Raw genomic sequence first — 22,349 nt, 5'->3', positions numbered from 1 at the left:
ACCAATTTCTTGAGTTCTTTGTCTATTTTAGAGATCAGACCTCTGTCTGATGTGGGGTTAAGTGAAGATTTTTTTCCCATTCTGTAGGATGTCGTTTTTTCTTGTTGACCATACCCTTTGCTTTACAGAAGCTCTTCAGGTTCAGGAGGTTCCATTTATTGTTTCTCTCAGTATCTATGCTGCTGGGGCTATATTTAGGAAGTGGTCTTCTGTGCCAATGTATTCAAGTGTACTTCCCACTTTCTCTTCTATACTGCTCAGTGTGGCTGGCTTTATCTTGAGGTCTTTGATCCATTTGGACTTGAGCTTTGTGCATGATAATAGATATAGATTCTTCTACATGTTGTTATCTAGTTATACCAGTACCATTTGTTAAATATGCTATATTTTCTTCCATTGTATAACTTTAGCTTCTTTGTCAAAAATCAGGTGTTCAAAGGAGTGTGCATTAATATCTGGGTCTTCTATTGGGTTCTGTTGCTCCTTCTGTCTGTTCTTATGCCAATTCCAGGCTGTTCTCAGTACTGTGCTTTATAGTAGAGTTTGAAGTCAGGGACTGTGATGCTTCCAGAAGTTATTTTATTTTACAGAATTATTTTGCCTATCCCGGGTTTTTTGCTTTTCCATATGAACTTGAGTACTGTTCTTTCGAGGTCTGTAAAGAGTTTTGCTGGGATTTTGCTGGGCATTGCATTGAATCTGTAGATTGCTTTTGGTAAGATTCTACTTACCCAAGAGCATGGGAGATCTTTCCACTTTCTGGTGTCTTCTTCAATTTCTTTCTTCAAAAATTTAAAGTTCCTGTCATCCAAGTCTTCCACTTTTTTGTTTAGAGTTACTCCAAGATATTTTATGCTATTTGTGGCTATTGTGAAGGCTGTTGTTTCTCTAATTTCTTCTCTAGCCCTTTTTATCATCTGTGTCCAAGAGGTCTACTGATTATTTTGAGTTAATCCTGTATCTTGCTACATTACTGAAAGTCGTAGAAGTTCTTTGGTAGAATTTTTGGGATTGCTTATGTAAACTATCATATCATAAGCAAACAGTGAGAGTTTGAATTCTTTTTCTATTCTGATTTCTATCCCCTTGATCTCCTTTTGATGTCTTATTGCTCTAGCTAGGACCTCAAGAATTATATTGAATAGATATGGAGAGAGTGGACAGCCTTGTCTTGTTCCTGATTTCAGTGGAATTGCTGGGAGTTTCTCTCCAATTAGTTTGATATTGGCTGTTGTCATGCTGTCTATTGCCTATATTATGTTTAGGTATGTTCCTTGTATCCCTGTTCTCTCCAAGACCTTTATCATGAAGGGATGTTGTATTTTGTCAAAAGCTTTTTCGGCATCTAATGAGATGATCATGTGGTTTTTCTTTTTCAGTTTTTTTATATGGTGGGTTAGATTGACAGATCTCTGTATGTTGAACCATTCCTGCATCTCTGGGATGAAGCCAACTTGATCATGGTGGATGATGGTTCTGATGTGTTCTTGGATTCGATTTGCCAGTATTTTATTGAGTATTTTTACATCAATGTTCATGAGTGAGATTAGCCTGTAATTCTCCTTCTTAGTAATGTCTTTCTATGGTTTGGGTATCAGGGTAATTGTAGCCTCATAAAAAGAGTTTGGCGATGTTCCTTCTGTTTCTATTGTGTGGAATAATTTGAGGAGTATTGGAATTAGCTCTTCTTTGAAAGTCTTGTAGAATTCTGAGCTGAAACTATTTGGTCCTGGGCCTTTTTTGGTTGGGAGACTTTTAATAGCTGTTTCTATTTCTTCAGCAGTTATAGGTCTGTTTAATTTGCTTATCTCTTCTTGATTTAATTCTCATAAGTGATATTTATCCAGAAAATTGTCCATTTCCTTTAAGTTTTCCAATTTTATGGAGTACAGGTTTTCAAAATATGACCTGATGATTTTCTGTGTTTCCTTCATGTCTGTTGTTATGTCCTCCTTTTCATTTCTGATTTTGTTAATTTGGATATTCTTTTGCTGCCTTTGGTTAGTTTGGATAGAGGTTTTCTGTTTTGTTGATTTTCTTGAAGAACCAACTCTTTGTCTCACCGATTTTTTGTATTGTTTTCTTTGTTTCTATTTTGTTGATTTCAGCTCTCAATTTGATTATTTCCTGTCTAGTTATGTTAGCTGAGTTTACCTCTTTCAGTTCTAAAATTTTCAAATGTTCTGTTAATTCACTAGTGTGCTTTTTCCAGCTTCGTGTAAGTGTTTAGTGCTATGAACACTTAACACTGCTTTCATTGTGTCCCATAAATTTGGGTATGTTGTGTGGTCATTTTCATTGAATTTTAGGAAGTTTTAAATTTCTCCCTTGTTCCATCAATGATTCAGGTGAGCATTGTTTAATTTCCATGTGTTTGTGGGTTTTCTGGAATTAGTATTGCTCTTGACTTCTAGTTTTAAAACATGGTTATCTGATAAGGTACTTTGGGTTATTCCAATTTTCTTTTATTTGTTGAGGTTTGTTTTGTTACCAAGTATGTGGTCAATTTTTGAGAAGGTTCCATGAGATGCTGAGAAGAAGGTGTATTCTTTTCTGTTTCGATAGAGTATTCTATATATGTCTTTTAAGTCCATTTGAATCACAACATCTGTTAGTTCTCTTATTTCTCTGTTCATTTTTTGTCTGACTGACCTGTTTTGTGGTGAGAGTGGAGTGTTACAGTCTCCCACTATTAGTGTGTGGGATTTTAATATATTATTTAAACTTTAGAAGTTTTTCTTTTACATATGAGGGTGTCCTTGTATTTGTGGCATAGATGTTCAGTATTGAGATTTCTTCTTATTAGTCTCCTGGACTAATATGAAAAATGACCTTCTTTATCTTTTTTGACTGATTTTAGCTTGAAGTCTATTTTGTTAGATATTAATGACCAGTGATTGCTGTCTCCTGTTAGTTTACTTTTCATTCTTGGTAATGTTAATTTGTGTGTTTTTCTCTTTGGGATTTGCTGCTATGAGACCATCAATTGTCTATGTTTTTGTTGGTGTAGCCAACTTCCTTGGGTGGGACTTTTCCTTCTAGTATTTTGTGTAGGGCTGGGTTAGTAGCTAGGTATTAGTGAAATCTAGTTTTGTCATGAAATATCTTGTTTTGCCTTACTATAGTGATTTTAAGTTTTGCTGGATATAGTAGTCTGGGCTGGCATCCATGGTCTCTTAATGACAGCATAACACTTGACCATAACCTTATGGCTTTCATTGTCTCCAGTGAGAAGTCAGGTGTAATTCTGATAGGTCTACCTTTATATGTTACTTGGCCTTTTTCCTTTGCAGCTCTTAATATTCTTTCTTTACTTTAGATGTTTAGTGTTTTGATTATTTGGCCAGAGGACTTTTTTTTAAAATTGAGTCTATTTGGTGTACTGTAAACTTTTTGTTTCTTCATAGGCATATCTGTTTTTTAGGTTGGGACCATTTTGTTCTATGATTTTGTTAAATATATATATTTTATGTGCCTTTGAGTTGAACTTCTTCTTCTATACCTATTCTTAGAATTTCTTTTCATTGTGTCCAATATTTCCTGGTTATTTTGGGTTAAGCTTTTGTTAGATTTAATGTTTTCTTTGACTGATAACTCTATTTCCTGTACTGTATCTTCAGCACTTGAGATTCTTTCTTCCATCTCTTGTATTCTGCTGTTCATGCTTGCTTTTGTGGTTCCTGATCGTTTCTCATGATTTCTGTTTCTATAATTCCCACAGCTTGTATTTTCTTTATTGTCTCTATTTCAGTTTTTAAGTCTTGAATAGTTTCTTTCATATGTTTGATTTCCTTTTCTTGTTTTTCCCTGAGGGATTTGCTGATGTCTTCCAAATTTTGTTTGTCCTTTCCTCCATTTCTTTGAGGGAACTTCTCATTTCCTCTTTAAGAGTTTTAAACATTCTTTTGAAATTATTTTTAGGTCATTTTCTTCTGCTTTATCTTTATTTGGTTGTTCAAGTCTTGTTGTTGTAGGGTCTTTAGGTTTACTGGTATTGTGTTGCTATTTCTGCTGTAGCATGTGACCTTACCTTTTCTACTCATCTTTTCCTCTAATAGATGTGGTTGGGGCTGTCTGAGATTCTGTTGATTAATCTTTTAGGTGCTAAAGAATCCAAAGCTCAGATGGTTGTTCCTTGTGGTACAGTCAGTGCCACAGTTCTAGTTTACCCATTGGTTACTCTGTGTTCCTGGAGATAGCTCAGTGCTCCTGTGTTTTTCTCTGCTCCCTTGGAGTTTGTTGTCTCAGGCCTACTAGGTTGCTGGCTTTTACCTGTTTCTGTAAATCCTGGTCTGGATCCCCTCCTGTAGATGTCCCTTGCCTGGAGTTGGTCCTGCAAAGGTTTCTGGTCTACTGACTCAGCGTTCCCAGGCTTGGGTGCACCCAGAACAGCAGAGGACCTAGCTCAAGCTTACTCCCTCAGAGGTCCCAGACTCATGGTTGGACCCGCAGAGGTTCCAGGTCTCTGCCTATTGCCTTTGATGTTCCAGAACAATGCCCAGGCCCACAGAGGTCCTGGCTAAGGCCTACTCCCTCTGACGTCCCAGACTCATGCCTGGCCCCAAGAGATCTCTGGTTCCTGCCTACTCCCTTGGAGGTCCCAGATGCGCGCCTAGACTGGCAGAGGTCCTGGCTCAGGCCTAGTTCCTGGGAGGTCCTAGGAACTCATGCTGAGACCCACAGGGATCCTGGCTTAGGTCTACTCCCTTGAAGGTCCCAGGTTCACGTTGGGACTCTCAGCAGTCTCTGGCTCTGGCTCGCTTGCTCAGCGGTTACTCCCCAGTACCTGTTTCAGTGGAGATCGCTTACTCTGGATCTTGGACATAATTTTTATGGCATACATATTACCTTCATGGACAGACACTCTATCCATCAATCTATCCTAACTGTTTAACAGATTTTGCTTAATACATTCAACAGCTTGAATTCTCTCAGACAGTGTCTCTTCACCCTCCATCATTGACTGGGTTTGGGCCATCAAATTGGTTGTATCCTTCTCCAGAGTGCCGATTTTTCCTTTCAGCTGGTCATTATCAGTCTTAAAGTGCCTCATTCATGGCTCATTAGTTATCAAACCATTTTTAAAGGTGAAAATATGAAATACAAAGCTAATCCCTGGAATGAAATATAGGGATGTAGGATGGAAATCACATAAGCCTTGCATAATACCATACATGGTATAAGTTAAAAAGCTGTTGTCTTGTATTGATAAATTACTTGTTATGTTGACATTATAAATCTCACCTGTCGAGAGTGCCACAGCTTCCTCGGGCAGCGGTTCTGTGAGGCGGTCTGGTCCCTAGGGCAGCGGTTCTGTGAGGCGGTCTGGTCCCTCGGACGGCGGTTCTGTGAGGCGGTCTGGTGATTTGAACTGTTCCAGCTTCCTTCCAACTACAATTCTCGCCTTCCACTGCGATAATGGATGACCCCGAGACCGAATTCCAACGGGTGATCCGCCACCATTATCGCGAAAAAAGAGAGCTGCAAGCTCACATCCAGGCCCTCGAAAGTTCTGTCCCGAAAAATGACAGGAACAGAAGAAAGCAGGTGTTTGCTGATACTGCCCGTCTCAGGGCCGAGATGGAGCAGAGGCACCGTCAGGAACTGGAGAGATTTCAAGAAGAGCCTGACACCAGCGTGGAGTCGATTGCAGCCAACCTCAAAAAGATGAACCTTGAAAATGTGCCCCCACGCCCATCGAAGGCCCGGTAAAGGCGTGAGCGAAGAGCTAACCTGCAGAGACAACGCCCGCAGAGGATCCCAGTGGCCCAGAGCAAAGAGCAGGCCGCCTACCGCCGCGAGGAGGAAGAAAAGGTCGCTGCCATTTTGGCGGCTAGAAGTCTGGAGATGAAGCCCATCCCTGCCGACGGCCATTGCATGTACCGTGCCATCCAAGACCAGCTGGTGTTCTCGGTGACTGTGGAGAGCCTGCGCTACCGCACGGCCTACTATATGAAGAAACACATTGATGACTTCTTACCTTTCTTCACGGAACCCGAGGCCGGCAACTTCTACACCCGTGAGGACTTCCTGAGGTACTGCGATGACATCGTGCACAGGTCATTGTGGGGTGGCCAGCTGGAATTGAGAGCCATGTCGCATGTCCTGCAGACCCCCATCGAGGTGATACAGGCCAACTCGCCCACCATTGTGATCGGGGAGGAGTACACCCGGAAGCCGATCACACTGGTCTATCTGCACTACGCCTGTGAGTTCGGGGAGCACTACAACTCAGTGAAGCCCATCGAGGCCGCGGGCACCTCCGCCGCTGCCATGGCGCCGCGCCTGTTCTAAAAGTTTCCAGCAGCCACGGACCTCGGCTCTACGCGCCATGTTTCTGCCATGCTTGACACCTGCAGATCCTGGGAAAGCTGGAACAGCTATGGCATTTCTCAGTAGGAACACTTGCATTTTCCTTGGCTGGTTTATTTTCTTCCAAGATTTACTTAAATATTGAAATTCGTCCCTTCCAATCCTGCCTCATTTTGGTTGTTTTGTTTTCCGACTGTTATGTGTGTCTTCTTTGGGGGACAGGCTTACGGACGGAAGAATACCTCCTCGGGACAACCAAGAGACTTAGGTTTCATTGAGTCTAACTTCATTTGGCCCTGAGGTACTTTTGTCTCCTTCAGGCTTCAATTAATGGTAAGCTGAAAATGGAAATGTTGGACTTTGCTTATTGTTTACCCGGGCGTGAATGAGTTTAGCAGAAAGGTTCAGTTTGTGGGACTTTTCCTTATGTATCTATCAAATCACTTGATAAGAGGAGTTTGTGTGGCTGAAGTGGTTTATGAGTGTTTTTCATTGTTTTTTCCAGAAAAAAAAAAGCCACAGCTGGCCGTTTGGTTTGCTTTTAACCGACGTTCCAATGCCAGGGTCACGAGCAAGTCTTCCAGTAGTAATTTGATTGTTTTGTTTTTCATTCAAACTTGTAAAGCTGCAAATGGATTTTAGTTGCTCAATGTTTTCTGAGCTTTTAAAAAATATGTTTTCAAATTTAAATGCTAAGCGTAACTGTTAGATACAGAAATTCAGTTTAAATGAGCCAGTAGAACAAGTAAGGGTTACCTCAAAGATGTGGAAGATCTGAATTTAGTGACTTTCCTTAAGAGGAAAAAAAATTAAAGCAACTTTTGGAAGTTCTACGGTAGTTGATGAGCTTTATGTAAAAGAAAACAGTGAACAATCCAGCTCTGTGTTTGTTAAGGATGAGTTGATATCCTGAATATGCCAAAAGAAGAGCGGCACGGAATGATTTGTGTAATTTCTAAGGTTATTCATAAGGTCCTAGATTTCAGTGAAGTTACTTCAATTCATTTTGAAAAACCTTCGTCCCTTCCAAATGTTCCCAAATAATACATGTCTGTTCAAAAATGTTTAAAACCAGTTGTGCAATGTGTTAAAAGATAAAAACAGCATTTGAAATAAAAAAAAAAATAAATAAATCTCACCTGTCATAAGGTATATCGAATTGAAGTATGTGCAATAACTGTTACCGGCCAGCAGGTGTCGCAGTTGTATTTGCCTGGTAGGAAAATCCTAGCCAAGGACTTTTCAAATTGGTTTTAACCCATTATTTACTGAAAGATATGCTTAATTTAGGATCAGTTATTAAAGTGATCAAAGTGATTTTGAGAGTTGGTGACGAGGATAAAGAGAAAATCCAGAGCCTTCCATCAGTACAAATCACAAACCCTGTACTCCACAAAGATCCCTCTGTGGCCGCAGCATGGGTACTGGAGGGACAGGAAGGCAGCAATGCCAACAGAGACATCCAGGGAACCCCACACCCCACCTGTGCCTTTGCAACGTGCCCGGGAAGCCAGACCCAGAGCAGCTCTGGGATGCCACTGAGGCCAGAGATTGCTATAGAGCCATGCACAAGGAGGATCAGTGCCCAAATACCTACGTGTGATCCAGTGGTGGCTGGGTGGAGTTGCGTGGGTCCTAAAAAGTGGATGTAATGGTCCCCAAGCCAATTGTTGAAGGACATGGGTCAAAGAATCCCAGGCTAACTCCAAGATATACCAATTATATTTTTTCTTTATTATAAGGGGCAAACTCACAAAACAGGAACGAGAAGTCCAGCATCAGCTGTGTAACATGGGAACCACAGAGAGAACCCTGGGCAGGCCAGTGGTTTTCTCCAGGTACCCAAAAGGTCACTCTCTATCCTGGTCCACCCTCTTAAAGATCATTGGCTAACAGAGATTCCCCATCAAAACAACATTATTCTTACCCTTGGCATGCAATTTATTCTTATAGGTAACTGGTTTTTTGTTTAAACCTTTTTGTGGTTGGTGTATCTATTTTTGCCTAATTTAATGGACTGATTTTGTATTTTCTATGTTTTTGGTAGTCTTTATATTTTATTTTTAATCTTTGAGTTTAAAAAATGTGCATGATTTTAGGAACACTATGTGAAATTGATGCTCTAGATCATTTAGACACAGAGAACAGAGAGAAAATTCTTTGTACTCTTACTTTGGCCACTAAAATTTGAGCATTGTTATAGACCTAACTCAGGGCCTCCAGTCTGCTACTGAGCTACATCTCTAGTCCTTGTTATTTAAGTTGGGTCTTAGTATATAGCCTGGGATGGCCTTGAACACTCATTTCTTCTGTCTGTACCTTCCTAGTTCTGGACCACCACACTAATCAGGAATCTGTCTAATCTAGACCTTTCTTGATGTTTTTCCCTTCTTCCCCCCACCCCCAAGATAGAGCTCCAGGCTAGCCAAAGCTATATATAGGTAAACCCTGTTTTGGGGTGGGGGAGAAAGAGGGAGAGGGAGAGAGATGAGGGTAAAGAAAGTGTCATATAAGTTAATATACAGAAAAGAATTCTGTAACACAGTTGTTTCTAATTTAGTCTATTTTTCATTTTGCTGGACTTTTGTACCTTTATTATTATTACAAAAATAATATAGCATCTATTCTAAGATTAATACAGTCAGGTTCAAGGGCATATGCCTGTTATCCCAGTTTCAGAGACAGGTGAGAGATAGAAGGATTGCAATTTTAAGGGCAGCTTAGGCAACATAGAAAAGACCCTAGGGTTGTAGGAGGAGATGGATATAGATGCACATAGATAGTAATCAGAGAACAAAACTGCCCTCATTGTCAATGTGGCAATTTCTCAGAAAATTAGGAAACATCCTTCCTCAAGACCCAGTAATACCACTTTTGGGTATCTATTCAAAGGATGCTCAATCATGCCACAAGGACATGTGCTCAACTATGTTCATAGCAGCATTGTTTGTCATAACCAGAACCTGGAAACAACTGAAATGCCCCTTGACCAAAGAATGGATAAGGAAAATGTGGTACATTGACACAATGGAGTACTATAAAACAGAGAAAAATAATGATATCTTGAATTTTGCAGGCAAATGAATGGAGCTAGAAAACATCATTTTGAGTGAGGTAACCCAGATACAGAAAGACAATTATCACATATACACACTCATAGGTGGTTTGTAAACATAAAGTAAAGAAAACCAGCTCACAAATCAATCTCAGAGAACCTAGACAACAATGAGGACCCTAAGAGTGACATACATAGATCTAATCTACATGGGAAGTAGAAAAAGACAAGATCTCCTGAGTAAATTGGGAGCATGGGGACCTTGGGAGAGGGTTGAAGGGGAGTGGAGAGGTATGAAGGGGAGCAGGGAAAAATGTAGAACTCAATGAAAATAATAATAAAAAAACATAATCTCAGTCTTTTCTTGGACTTTATTAACCAAATAGTTTTTGATATTTAATATTCCAACAAATTTAATCATTGAAAATGTGCTTTGATATGTTGTCTTCCCCTTTAGGAAGTATTTAAAGAAAGAATTGGCTATATGCACGTTTGAGGTATTAAAATCTTTGGGTCCCATCACTAGAACTGCTTAAAGAACTTAAGAATATAGTAAGTTTTTAACCATTGTGATGTGAAGTTCCTTTGTTTCAACTTTAAGAATAGTAACTAACCTTTTACTTCTGTGTCACTTTTCAGGCTGTAGAAGGTGATCATACTTCAGTTAGTATTTTGGGCATTAGTAATGTCCATCCTCTCTTGGTTCTTATCCAATGAATTCCAGAGCTAGAATCACATGACCTACAAATATTCATCTCTGATTGGCTGAAAAAAATTGTTGTATTAATAAACAGAGCCGAACTATGTGTGTGAATGCAAACATGGGAATGAGAATCATTGAAACCCTTGAATCCCATTCTTCCCTACATCGAACTTGTGCTGAATCCATCAACTACTACGATTGCTGAGAGTAGATGAATCTGAGTTTATTCACCCATATGCCATTCCTGTGACTCATGCAATTCTGACAATGGCACGGAAACTCAATCTTGAGAGTGCACTGCAGTATTTTAATTTGGAATTTCTGTGCCTGCCATTGAGAAATGGCCTGGGTCTGCATTTTCCTTCTCTGCTTGGTTTTGCTTAGATCAGGATCAATTACCCCTTGACACTGCTAACAAAGGAGGAAAAAGAAAACAATTATATAGGTAATGGTACAAATTGTGGAATATAAATGAAGATTGTCACATTCTTAAGTAGGATAATGTATCTATAACAGTTTATATGAAATTTTTATTTTGTGCCTGTATATAGTTTAGAAGTGCTTTATTACTTTTAAAATAGTTCTGTATCTTATATATTTTCCTGGCTAAATGCTGAGTAACTTTAGGAAACAAAAATGAAAGTAGTATAAAAGTGGAGAAGAAATAGTAAACCGTTCCACTGCAGGAGTTGTGTTCTCATGTAAAACATTCAGGCCTCAGGTAGCTAATAATTTTTAATATGCCTTATTATTAAAACTTTTATGTGTGCTTTCTGGATATTTGGAAGACTTTAAAAGATTTGAAATTTGTGGTTTTGTTCTAGCTCAGAGGTTCTCAACCTGTGAGTCCTTTGGGGGCCATCGAAGGACCCTTTCACAAGGGTTACCTAAAACCATTAGAAAACGCAGATAATTATATTTGCTTTGTAACAGTAGCAAAATTACAGTTATGAAGTATCACTGAAATAATTTTATAGCTAGGGGTCACTACAACAGGAACTGTATATTAAAGGCACACAGCATCAGGAAGGTAGAAAACCACTGTTCTAGCTTGATAATGAAATCCCACTTCCAGTGTTACCTTTTATAATTTTTTTTAACTTTTATGCCAAAATGGATTTAAAAAATGACTGAAACCAAGTCTGTTGTATAGCGATAAAATTAAGATTGCAGCATTGTTGATAAAGATATTTGTAATCACATTATATGTTCACGATGGTGAACTTCAATGATGAAGAGACTTGTCTACTTTATTTCAGAGGTTCTGATAACATATATTTTTGTTAGTTTTTTTTTTTACAGGTAATGGAATGGGTTTTGAAGCTTTTATCACTCACTTAGGTATGTTGGTTGTGGCAGTGTGCACAAAAAGAGAATAAGCAACAGTTATGTTCCTGACCACAGTTTCTGTGATTCTCTCTGGGTAAGACTTCAGGATGCCACCTCAAACTCTTCATTCTATCTTTCCTTTAAGATGTATAACAGTTCTCACCTTTAATCTCAGCACTCAGGAGGCAGAGGTAGGTGACTCTGTGAGTTTCAAGGACAGCCTGGTCTATAAAAGCTATTTTCAAGGCAGATTCCAAAGCTACAAAGAAACCCTGTCTCAAAAAAGAAGTATAACAGTTTGATGCATTTATAGGAGACGGTTTTGTCTGCCAATATTCATTTCTAATGAATTAATGTTAAATCAATGTATTTTTGTTGCTTACTTCAAAAACATAAAATGGTTCTCCTTGAAGAAAATAATTTTAAGAATATTTAGAACCTTAGAAAATGCAGAAGAAACAATTTTTGTAAGTCTCTGATAAAGACTTAATTGTTTTACAGTACATGAAAATTGTTACTTGTTTTGAGAACATCATTGAGTCAGCATTTTAGCTTTCCTTAATATTTTCTTCACACAAAGTATGAAGTAATAATCTGTAAGCATATGTCATTGCAAAGACATGATGTAATTTTAGTCATTTTAATGTGTGCTTTACTTCATTAGCACAACATAACCATTGTTCACATGCCTGGGCAAAGGCCCTTTTGTCAGAGCACCATCTATATCTATGACAATGGACAACAAAAGGTTTCTGCTCCTCTCAGATTCCCTGCCATGAATGAGGTCAGTATATGTAGCTTCTTTGTTTTTTAGGACCCTAATTGATTGCAAAATCCTAAGAATATTTAGAAAATACATTGTAAATATTTTCCTAAAATGCTATGATATACTTTTCTATCTCTGTGAAATATGAACTAGTGATGAAGTAGCTTCAAGCTTTATTCTCCACACAGGTTAGAAAAGCTTTTGGAGATGGGCTAATTTAAGAAAGTCATCTAGATGAAGTAGAATATTTGTCAGAATGATTTTCCTAGTAAGTTTCTTATTTCTCATCATGACTATTGAAGGTAGCTTTTAATTAACATTATACTGTTACATAATACTCAATAAATTTTGTAGGGGAAAAGTAATTATCTCTCTTTTAGATAATAGTAAAGCTCTTTTAACTTTTAAAAATAATGCCCATTGCCGCACAGTAGTAAATCCAACACTCAGGAGGCAGAGGCAGGTGGATCTTTGTGAGTTCAAGGCCAGCCTGGTCTACAAGAGCTAGTTCCAGGACATGCTCCAAAACAAAAGCAAAAAAAAAATTCAACTTGAAAAAACAAAACCAAAAACCAGACAAACAAAAATACCCATCAAAAAGACTTACTGATTCATAAAAGTAATGTCTGGTTTATCTCAGTTAAAAATAAATTTGATGTTGATGCCTTAGGTATATACTTCTCTATTTATGTTGTGATCCTGTTGAAAAATTGACTTTCACTTCTATTTTCAAAGTATTTGCTTACTTTTATATAAATGATTTCCTCTTATTTTTACTTAATTTTTAAATTTAGTTATTTATCTTTCCATCGGTTGGTATCAAACCCAAGCTTCATACATGCTAGACAAGTACTCTACCATGGAGCTACATGTTCAGCTCCATAGTATCTCAGTTCATCGTTTAGTTTTGTGTTTTTTAGGATAGGGTCTTATTATCAGCTCATGATCCCTTTGCTTTGGCCTTCACCAATGCCAGGACTTAAGTATGTGCTACCAGCTTTACACTGTTTAAATGTGAAGAGAGAGATATATTTCAAATTGTATGATTTTAAATAATTTTTGTCATTTGTTGTTTAATTTTTAGAAATTTACTTCCTGTTGCAAATTGGTTCAGCTGAGCAAAGAACCACTACTCCTCCGCCATCATTAATAAGAAAATGTATGACTTTGTCTCATGTAAAATGTTAGCTGCTGGGTGCTGTGAGCTGACACATGGAGTTACAGCCAATGGCTGTGTCTCAATCATCTGAGCTGATTAACTGTGTCAAGCAGGACTGAACATATCTGCATGGGAGAGTTCACTAATGGAAACTAAATGCTTAGTAGTTCAAGCTCTCCTCCCTAAACTGTACACCCACCGGTGTCTGTCTTCATTCACACGGAAGGAATTAATATATGATGGAAAATCACACACTGTGACCCATCAGATCCTTCTTTGTAATGGACACCCCTGCCACCCATGACCTTAAACTTCAGTCTGTGATCTAGCTATTGTCCAGTATGTCCCCTGCAGTGCACACTGTACACTGTTCCTACTCTTCTGGTCTGAAGCTCATGACCTTAAACTTCAGTCTGTGATCTAGGTATTGTCCAGTGTGTCCCCTGCAGTGCACACAGTACACTGTTCCTACTCTTCTGGTCTGAAGCTCGTGACCTTCGACTTCAGTCTGTGATCTAGGTGTTGTCCAGTGTGTCCCCTGCAGTGCACACAGTACACTGTTCCTACTCTTCTGGTCTGAAGGGAGGAGCCATGCTCTATATGACTCAAACTGATAATTTTAGAACTCACAATAAAATCCAGAGAAGCTGGAGGACACTCATTTACTCATCTATTATCCTTCTCACTGAGCAGTTAAGGCCCAGTCTTGAAGCAATTGCAGAACTTGCTTTCTGGGCAGCAGGAGCAGGATTAGGTGTTCAAAGCAATTCTCAAATATGTAGTGTGAGATAAGCCTAAGCTACAGGAGACAGAAATAAATAATCAACAGAATTTGAGAAAAAATGGAAAGAAATTCTTAATGACCTGTTAATAATAGGGAATAGAAACAAATAGATTAGAGCAGAAATTAGAGCATTTAAAGTAAATAAAATTTAAAAAGTGAAAATAGCAATTATCTTTTAAAAAACATAAATATAATTTTTTAAAAACACAGTTATACTGACTTTGGACAAGAGAAGAACACTCCCTGGTAAAGAGACTGACATTAAAAAGGCATGACTTCACCATGCCCCATGTGCAGTGTCAGCTGCTGAGACCTGTGACCTGAAACACACAGCTGCAGCTAATGGATAGAATCATGACAGGCAGGATTGGACATATAAGCATAGGAGAGTTCCCTTGTTAGAAAGTCAATATTTATTGACTCAAGCTAACCTTCCCGAATTACACAGCCCAAATCTAGCCTGCCTTCATTCTCATGACAGATTAACATATGCTGGGAAATTACAAAATCACTGATCCTGTCACAATCAGGTCCTATTTCATAATGGTGACTCCAGCAGATGTTTGCCTACCTACAGTGTATGCAATAAACTATTCCTCCTATTCTGGTCTGAAAGTGGAAGCCATGCTCCGCATACAAATCCTTTTCCTGTTACTGTAATGGACAGTTGACTACATGTCTTAAATTTTCAATTTTAGAGCTCAGTGGTCATTGTGTTTTCATCCAAGAATTTAGTTTAATTACAAGGACAACAAGGTCATTGCTCTGGGGAGCAATGGTGTGGGATCAAGGCTACCTAATCCAACAAAGAAATGTTTTTCTCAGAAACATTTTTCTACAATGCTTGAGGTACTGCTATTCTAGAATTAATATGTCTTCCCAGTGATAAATCATTCACACACTTAAAGTTTAATAGACATAAATTCCGTTAGTAACAGTATGCATTCATGGTGGTTAATGCTAAAAGAGGAGACCACCTGGTCCAGATTTTGCATTCCACATATGCTGTCATCCTTAAGTCTTTTTTTTAGGTTCAGGCCTGAGGTTATACATTGAACAGTGTAAATAGGGACAGGAGAATGCAAGTCTAGCCACTTAGGCAGATGGAGATTTACAGAACAAAACTATCTTTGAGATTATGCATTATGATAAAAATAAAATATATCACAATGTATGACTTAAAAGAGAAATAGATCTTAATATATGATCTAAATGATATATTTAAGATGTACTGATGCTACAATCCTCACATATACAAAGGACATAGAATACAAATTAAAACAATGTTATGGGAAAGTCACCTATCCACACTGTGATTGTTCTTAAGTCAACAGCTGTTCTGAGCCATTCTAACCTCAAAATAATCCTTCTTTTGCCTCCAAGCTAGCTGTCTCAGAGAAAGGCCACAGATGCTTTTTTGATGAACAGCCCTGATTGGTGTTTATTTCAAGTCTGTGACATTACTGTACAGAATCTCGTTTTTTAAGTTTTATTTTATGTATATGGGTGTTTACCCACAGGTGTCCCTGTGCAGTACCCGCAGAAGCCAGATAAGTGAATCAGATCCCTTGGAACTGGAGTTGCAGGAGATGGTTAGCAACCATGATTTTTGGCAATGTAACCTGTGCCAACTGCAACAACACCCAGTGTTCTTAATTGCTAAGCTATCTTGCAAGCTGCATTTTTATTTAAAATTTATTCCCAAAATTTTCTTTTCTAATTCCTTCCTTAAGTCTGTATGAATAAGGATGTGCAACTATATTAATAAAACCTGCTGAGTCCATTTCTGTTGGTTTTGTGTTATTGTTTCAGAACTGAACATGTTGTTTCAGATACATAAATAGGGATCTCATCCCCGCCTGAGGCTAATTCACCCAATTGTAGGAGAATTGCAATCTTTATTGAGCAACATAATTCTGACCCTTAAGTGACTTAGGCTGACTTGGACAGAAAACATTATCAAGAATAAAAAACTTAGATTGGCAAATACCTCATCTAACATTTGCTGGTGCCACAGCCCTGAAGTTGTAGGGCTGCAGGAAAGACTATGGACACTGTCCTGAGCAAACCACAGGCTCCCTGGGTTCAATGGGCCTTCCACCATACCCTACTGACCATTCTCATTTTAGATGACTTTGAAATCCTGAAATTCCTGCCTCCACTTTCTAAGTACCATGGTTATACATCTGTAACCATGCTTGACTTAGTTGGCTTTAACTCCATTTAATCATTCGTTAGAAAGTTGGGGTGAGTAAGATGAGCAGTTACACTTAATTATATTAAAACTCCACCAATCTCCATGAGCCTGGGTTTCAACCATCTGTAGAATAAAGACAGTACTGTGCTCTAGTCTCTTGATGAATTATAATACAAAGATAAAGAAAAACAATTTTGCTCATAGTTGGAAGACAGTGGACCTTAAGACAGGAAGGCTGCATTTGATGGGAGTCAACTGTTACTTAGATCAACCAGTCACACGTTATTGCTATTAATGGCATGTTCATGGGACTGAATAGAAGGCTCAGCACTTAAAACACTGGCTGCTCACCCACAGGGCCTGACTTTTGATTTCCAGCACCCAAAAGACAGCTTACAATTGTCAGTAACTCTAGTCACAGGGGATCAGACAACATCTTCTAGTCACTACTGGTTCCTGGCATGCCATTGGTATACTCACTGGCAAAACTTATACACTTAAATTAAATTTTATTCTTTTCTAAGGTAATAGACACATGAAGAAAACCCTTTTAACAATATGTAATCATATATATAGATGTCTTTCCACCATTTGCATATCTGGTTCCCTAGGAGGCCAGATGAATGCACCAGATCTCTAAGACTGGGAAATACAAGTCATTCTGAAGAATCAGATATAGGTGCCAGGAATTAAACTTCAGTATCCAAGAGGAGCAGCACTACTGAGCCAACTCTCCAGGTCATAATAATGCTAAAGATGAAGATGAGCTACTATTCCTTCTGTCTCCTATCACTTGAAGGTGAGGAAAGTCCCCTCTTGATGGTTGTCAAAGAATTTAATGGATTTCTTTACCTCTCCATATTGTTTCTGAGTTTTATTGTTAACACAGTTCTCTTGATGTAAGACTATAAAAGCTTCTGTTAAAACCATTCAGAGTCCAGCCAGATTATATTAGGAAAAGTTCCAAAATTTGAGATAAGATTTTATTTTTGGAATTTTTGACCCAGGGTATGTCCACAGAGCCATAGCTGCAATGGAATTCACTATGGGCGCCAAGATGGCCACAGACTCAGAGACTGGCCAAACACAATCCTTCAAGTGCTAGGATTATAGCCATACACCTCTAAATCCAGTTGAGGTATATGTTTTTAAATGACCTATCATTGAATCAGAGAATGAAAAATAAAGTATGATTTAAAAGGGACCATCATTGTTCAGATGAAGAGTAAATTTCTTGAAATTCTGTAATTGAAATGTGCAATCATTTAATATGTGCTCAATAATTGGGTCATTGTCTTTACTTTATTAACTTTATCCATGTAAAAATGTTTGAAGAGTGTTTGTGTGTATACACCTGGGCAACTCACAGGTGTCTATTATTTTCTTCCCCTATGTGAGTTTTAGTGATGAAACCTAGGGATTTCTTTGACTGCAATTGGTCTCAATTGCACTTATTCAGGATTAAAAATTATTTATGTGTGTAGGAGTGTGCATATGCCACTTCCCAAGTTTAGAAATAAAAGAAAAAACTTGTAGGAGCAATATGGATCACCCAGAGATAGAACACAGGTCATCAGGCTTATCAGCAACCAATTTTAATGAATGAGACAATTAATTGGAATTCAATTGTGGTTTTTGAGAAAGTGTTATAAACAAATGTTTAGTCCCCAGAATAAGCAAGTTAAAAAAATGTTTGTGCCATGGACCGGCTTAGGGGAGCCACTCAGACCATGGGAGAAGCAGGGTCCTGGTAACAGGAAGGCACAAGTTCGGTGAATGACAGACAGACACAACACACAAGAGAGTGGTTGGAATCTGCTGCGATTTTACTGAATTCATGTTTTCATTATATAGTATTCAAACAAAGAACAAATCAGAAGGTCAGGTGTCATTGGTTGACACAGTATGAAAGCTTCTTTTAGTCACATCAGCAATATCTAAGAAAAGTACATTATCAGGAACAGGTGTTAGACATAAAGCATCCTTAGAAGAGGAAATCTTGTCCTTGGGACTGTAAACCTCAGACAAGTGGTTTCATCTTAAGAATAGAAAGTTTCTGTCTCATTATCGCTATCATGGCCCTTCCTCTTCCTAATCCTTTATTTCATCTAGTGACCAAATATACCTAATCAGTTCTCTGCACCTGTTGAACTATACTTTTTAATACCTTCTTATGCAGCAGACATCATGGGGGTTGGGATCTAGCAAGCCTATCCATAAAGTTCAAAGTATTATATAACAGTTTTTGTCCATCAACATTAACCCATCTATTCCCTTGCTCATCATACACCCTGTGTATAACAAAGGTTCTGCTGTAGTCTTATACATTCCCATACTGTGCTTCCTTATCCCAGAGCTGTTTCTGAAGAGAATGATCCTTGTCTTGAATATATATAAAAACTATCATTATTATGAAAGAATTTGTGCAAAGTTCATATCCCGCATAGCCATCTAATCGAGAAACCCGTCTATGCCTCAGCGGTGGCTAATACCAGGCTGTCTTCCATTGACCTCCAGGAAGGCTAGTCCCATAGGATACGTAGCTCCCATCCGGTATAATGACATATGTCATGTCACAGAGATGACACTGGAGTTGGTGTGGCAGTTTGATCATACAAATATTTTCCTATGCAAAGAGGATTTTGCATTCAAATTATACAGTGTTCATCTGTCTTGTTTACAATCTGAAAAGAGGACAATAGTTTACTATTATAATATTCCTCATAATCTTATTTGAGGACCAGGGAAATGGCTCCATGGGAAAGGTCTGTGGTGTGCAAGGATGGAAAACTGACCTTGATTATCATATTAAGAGGACCAAAAGTAGAAACTGCAAAGTGGTCTTCTGGTCTCCAAATATCTGCATTGGTCCTAAAAACCCATAATCACATTGCACACACACCGTAAATCTTTGTTACAAAATAAATCTTAGTGCCCTTACATTACCTGACATCTTTGGATAATTTCCTTAGAAGGCAATTCTTCAAGATAAAATGGTTAACTAATTGGCAGCAGGGAAGCATGGAACATCAGTATTATGTATATATATTCTAATATATATTTACAACACACATATAAAACATCAAGCTATGGTATGAGATACACAGTTGAATGTTCATTATCCTACTTTATTACATCTCTACCAAATAAATGAAAATACTGTTTTGAGTACACACACGAGATCATTAATGTTTCTTATATTCTCTTCTATTAAGCATTTTTAACATTAACATTGTTAAATTGTGTTGACCAAAGAGCAAATGTTGTGAGTACTTCATCTACCCTTAGACTTGTACTAAGGAGGTAGACTCATGAGGATCAAGAGTTCAAATATATCCCTGAATCATTACTAACATTTAGGCAAAACTGAATAACAAACAAGAAAATCTCAAGGGAATTTGTGGAAATATGAAAAACAAAACCAGGAGCAACAACCCACCACCATTTCATAGATACTCTTACTTAAAAAGTATGATCACACACTGCCTGATATTTAGATAAAAAAATGAATCAATTAGATGATGGGGTTACCATTCTACACATTATAGTAGAAAAATACAGATTAACAAAAGTCACGGAAGAAAAATAAGGACCACAAAATAAACTTTACTAAATGGATTTGTCACACATGGAGCACACTTTAGTATCTACCTCAAATGTTTCAAAGTAGAAACCACAAGGCAGTGATCTCTACCATCAGTCTTCAGTGAGCATGGTAAATAATTTACTTCCTTCAAGGCTATAATGAAAAATAAATGGATCATTATTTTTTTCTTGAAGCTGAAGACAACTGTAATGTCTAAAGCCTTTACAAAATCATTTTCAGAAAGCGTTTTCTTTTATGTGAGTTTATTCATATTTCTGTCTTTTAATTGATACACATAGGCTTTAAAATATTTAGAGCACTAGAAACATGGCTGGGCAGTTAAGAAATGTTTGCTACGTGGCCCAAGGTCTGATTTTTTGACAACCTCCTGTAATTTCTGCAATAAAATCCTAGGATCTAATATATCAGAAACCAGCATGCACATTCACATACCCACACAAAGCACACTGATATCACATAATCACAATTAAAACAACTCTTTAAACATATTTTCAGTCATGAAAGTTTTTCTCATGTAAGAATTCATTCCTATAATATAGGTGTTAAGGCACCTAATGGCTTACAGAGTTTTTCTTCACCATGAAGCAATCAGGCAGGCTTGAAGTCTGAGAAATCAATCCTTCTAAGTTGATGGAATCATTTGGGAAGACTTATGAAATGCTGTCCTGCTGGAGGAAATAAGTCACTGTGGGTAGGCTTTTCTAGTTTACACCCTCTGCTTCATGCTGTAAGTTAAGGATTTGAGTTCTTAACCTGTTTTAGCTGTCATGTTAGACAGTTGTAGCAATAACACTTTCTTTCTTTCTTTTTTGAGAAAGTGTTTCTCTGTAGCTTTGAAGTCTGTCCTAGAACTAGCTTTGTAGGCCAGACTGGCCTCAAACTCACAGAGACCCACCTGCCTCTGCCTCCTGAGTGTGGGATCAAAGTATGCACCACCACTGTCCAGCTGTCATGTCACTTTCATGGTGATCCTGTATGTATCCCGCTGGAGCCAAAGGCCAACTTAATTTTTATAAGTTGACCTAGACATTATATCACAACAGAAAAGGAACAAATATAAATCAATAAAGTTTTACACTTGAATCAGTGATTCCATTCAATTGAGGAGAAATATAAAATCTAAAAGGGTTACATTACTGTTTAAATTCATAGTGCAAGTGTTACAGCTCGGGGGGGGGGGGAATTATCCTGACTGCCAGAAGTCAGACTATACCTACAGCTATGAAAGGAAGGTAGTCTGGATATTTATAGCTGTGTAGAGAAAGATACCCTGATCTGATGTGGGATTCCCCTCTGTGTGATGTGATTACCATTAATGAATAACGAAACTGCCTTGGCTTGTTGATAGGGCAGAACTTAGGTCGGCAGGGATAACTGAACTGAATGCTGGGAGAAAGAAGGGAAGAGTAAGTGAGATGCCATGGAGATGCTGAAGACAGATGCTGGGAATTTTACCCAGTAAGTCACAGCCACAAGACCATACATAGATTAATAGAAATGGGTTAAATTTATATGTAAGACTTAGCCAATAAGAAGCCAGAGCTAATGGGCCAAGCAGTTGTTTAATTTATACAGTGTTTGTGTGATTATTTCAGATCTAAGCTAGCCAGGTGCCTGGGAACCAAACAAGCAACCTCCCTACAACACTGACTGTCAGAAGTCAGGCTATACCTACAGTTGTGAAGAGAAGGTATCTTGGGATGTGGGATTCTCCTCTGTATGCTGTGAACATGATTTATTACCATTGGTAAAAAAAAAGTTGCTTTGGCCTACAGCAGGGCAGAATATAGTCAGGCTGGAAGAGAGAGAGAGAGAGAGAGAGAGAGAGAGAGAGAGAGAGAGAGAATAGGTGGAGTAAAAGAGATGTAGTTGTTCAAGCAGAAAGATGCCAGAACAGAACATTACTGATAAGCCACAGCCTGTGGTGAGATTAATAGAAATGGGTTAATTTAAGATGTAAGAATTAGTCAATAAGAATCTTGAGCTAACAGACCAAACAGTGTTGTAACTAATATATTTTCTGTGTGACTATTTGGGTCTAGATGGCTCCAGAAACTTCCTGAACAGTCTCAAATTACAATCCTGGATATCTACAGCTGATAGGAAAGCTACCCTGACTGTTATTAAGTCAGGCTATGCCTGAAACTGTGGAGAAAAGGTATTCTGAATAGTTATAGCTCTAAAGAGAAAGGTACCCTCACTGACCTGTCAGGACATACCTACAGCTGTGAAGGGAAAGTATACTGGATACCTACACCTATAAGGAGAAAGGAATCCTGACTGTTGAGAAGTCTGGCTATCTCCTTCTGCTCCTGATTTGGACCTTGAGATTTCTGTCCGGTGCTCCCATGTGGGTCTCTGTCTCTGTCTCCTTTCATCGTCTGAAAGGCATTCATGAGGATGCCTATGTGTTTGTCTTTGGATTCACCTTCTTATT

At 38.3% G+C, this 22,349-nt stretch overlaps 1 long non-coding RNA gene and 1 pseudogene across 1 annotated transcript in view; one reads left to right on the top strand and one right to left on the bottom strand.

The window, feature by feature from the left end:
• Nucleotides 1–5,418: 5,418 nt before the first annotated feature.
• Nucleotides 5,419–6,294, top strand: LOC142842107 (OTU domain-containing protein 6A-like; annotated as a pseudogene).
• Nucleotides 6,295–19,703: 13,409 nt separating this feature from the next.
• Nucleotides 19,704–22,349, bottom strand: part of LOC142842106 (uncharacterized) — a 41,339-nt gene continuing 38,693 nt past the window's right edge. Inside the window, exon 4 of the long non-coding RNA XR_012909174.1 lies at nt 19,704–20,577. This is a non-coding gene — a long non-coding RNA (uncharacterized LOC142842106). The remainder of the gene's footprint in view (nt 20,578–22,349) is intronic.

The sequence above is a fragment of the Microtus pennsylvanicus genome (genome assembly GCF_037038515.1).
Source record: "Microtus pennsylvanicus isolate mMicPen1 chromosome 13 unlocalized genomic scaffold, mMicPen1.hap1 SUPER_13_unloc_1, whole genome shotgun sequence".
NCBI classification, from domain to species: domain Eukaryota; kingdom Metazoa; phylum Chordata; class Mammalia; order Rodentia; family Cricetidae; genus Microtus; species Microtus pennsylvanicus.
Note: the sequence above shows the minus strand (reverse complement) of the source record. Positions and strands in the feature narration are given on the sequence as shown.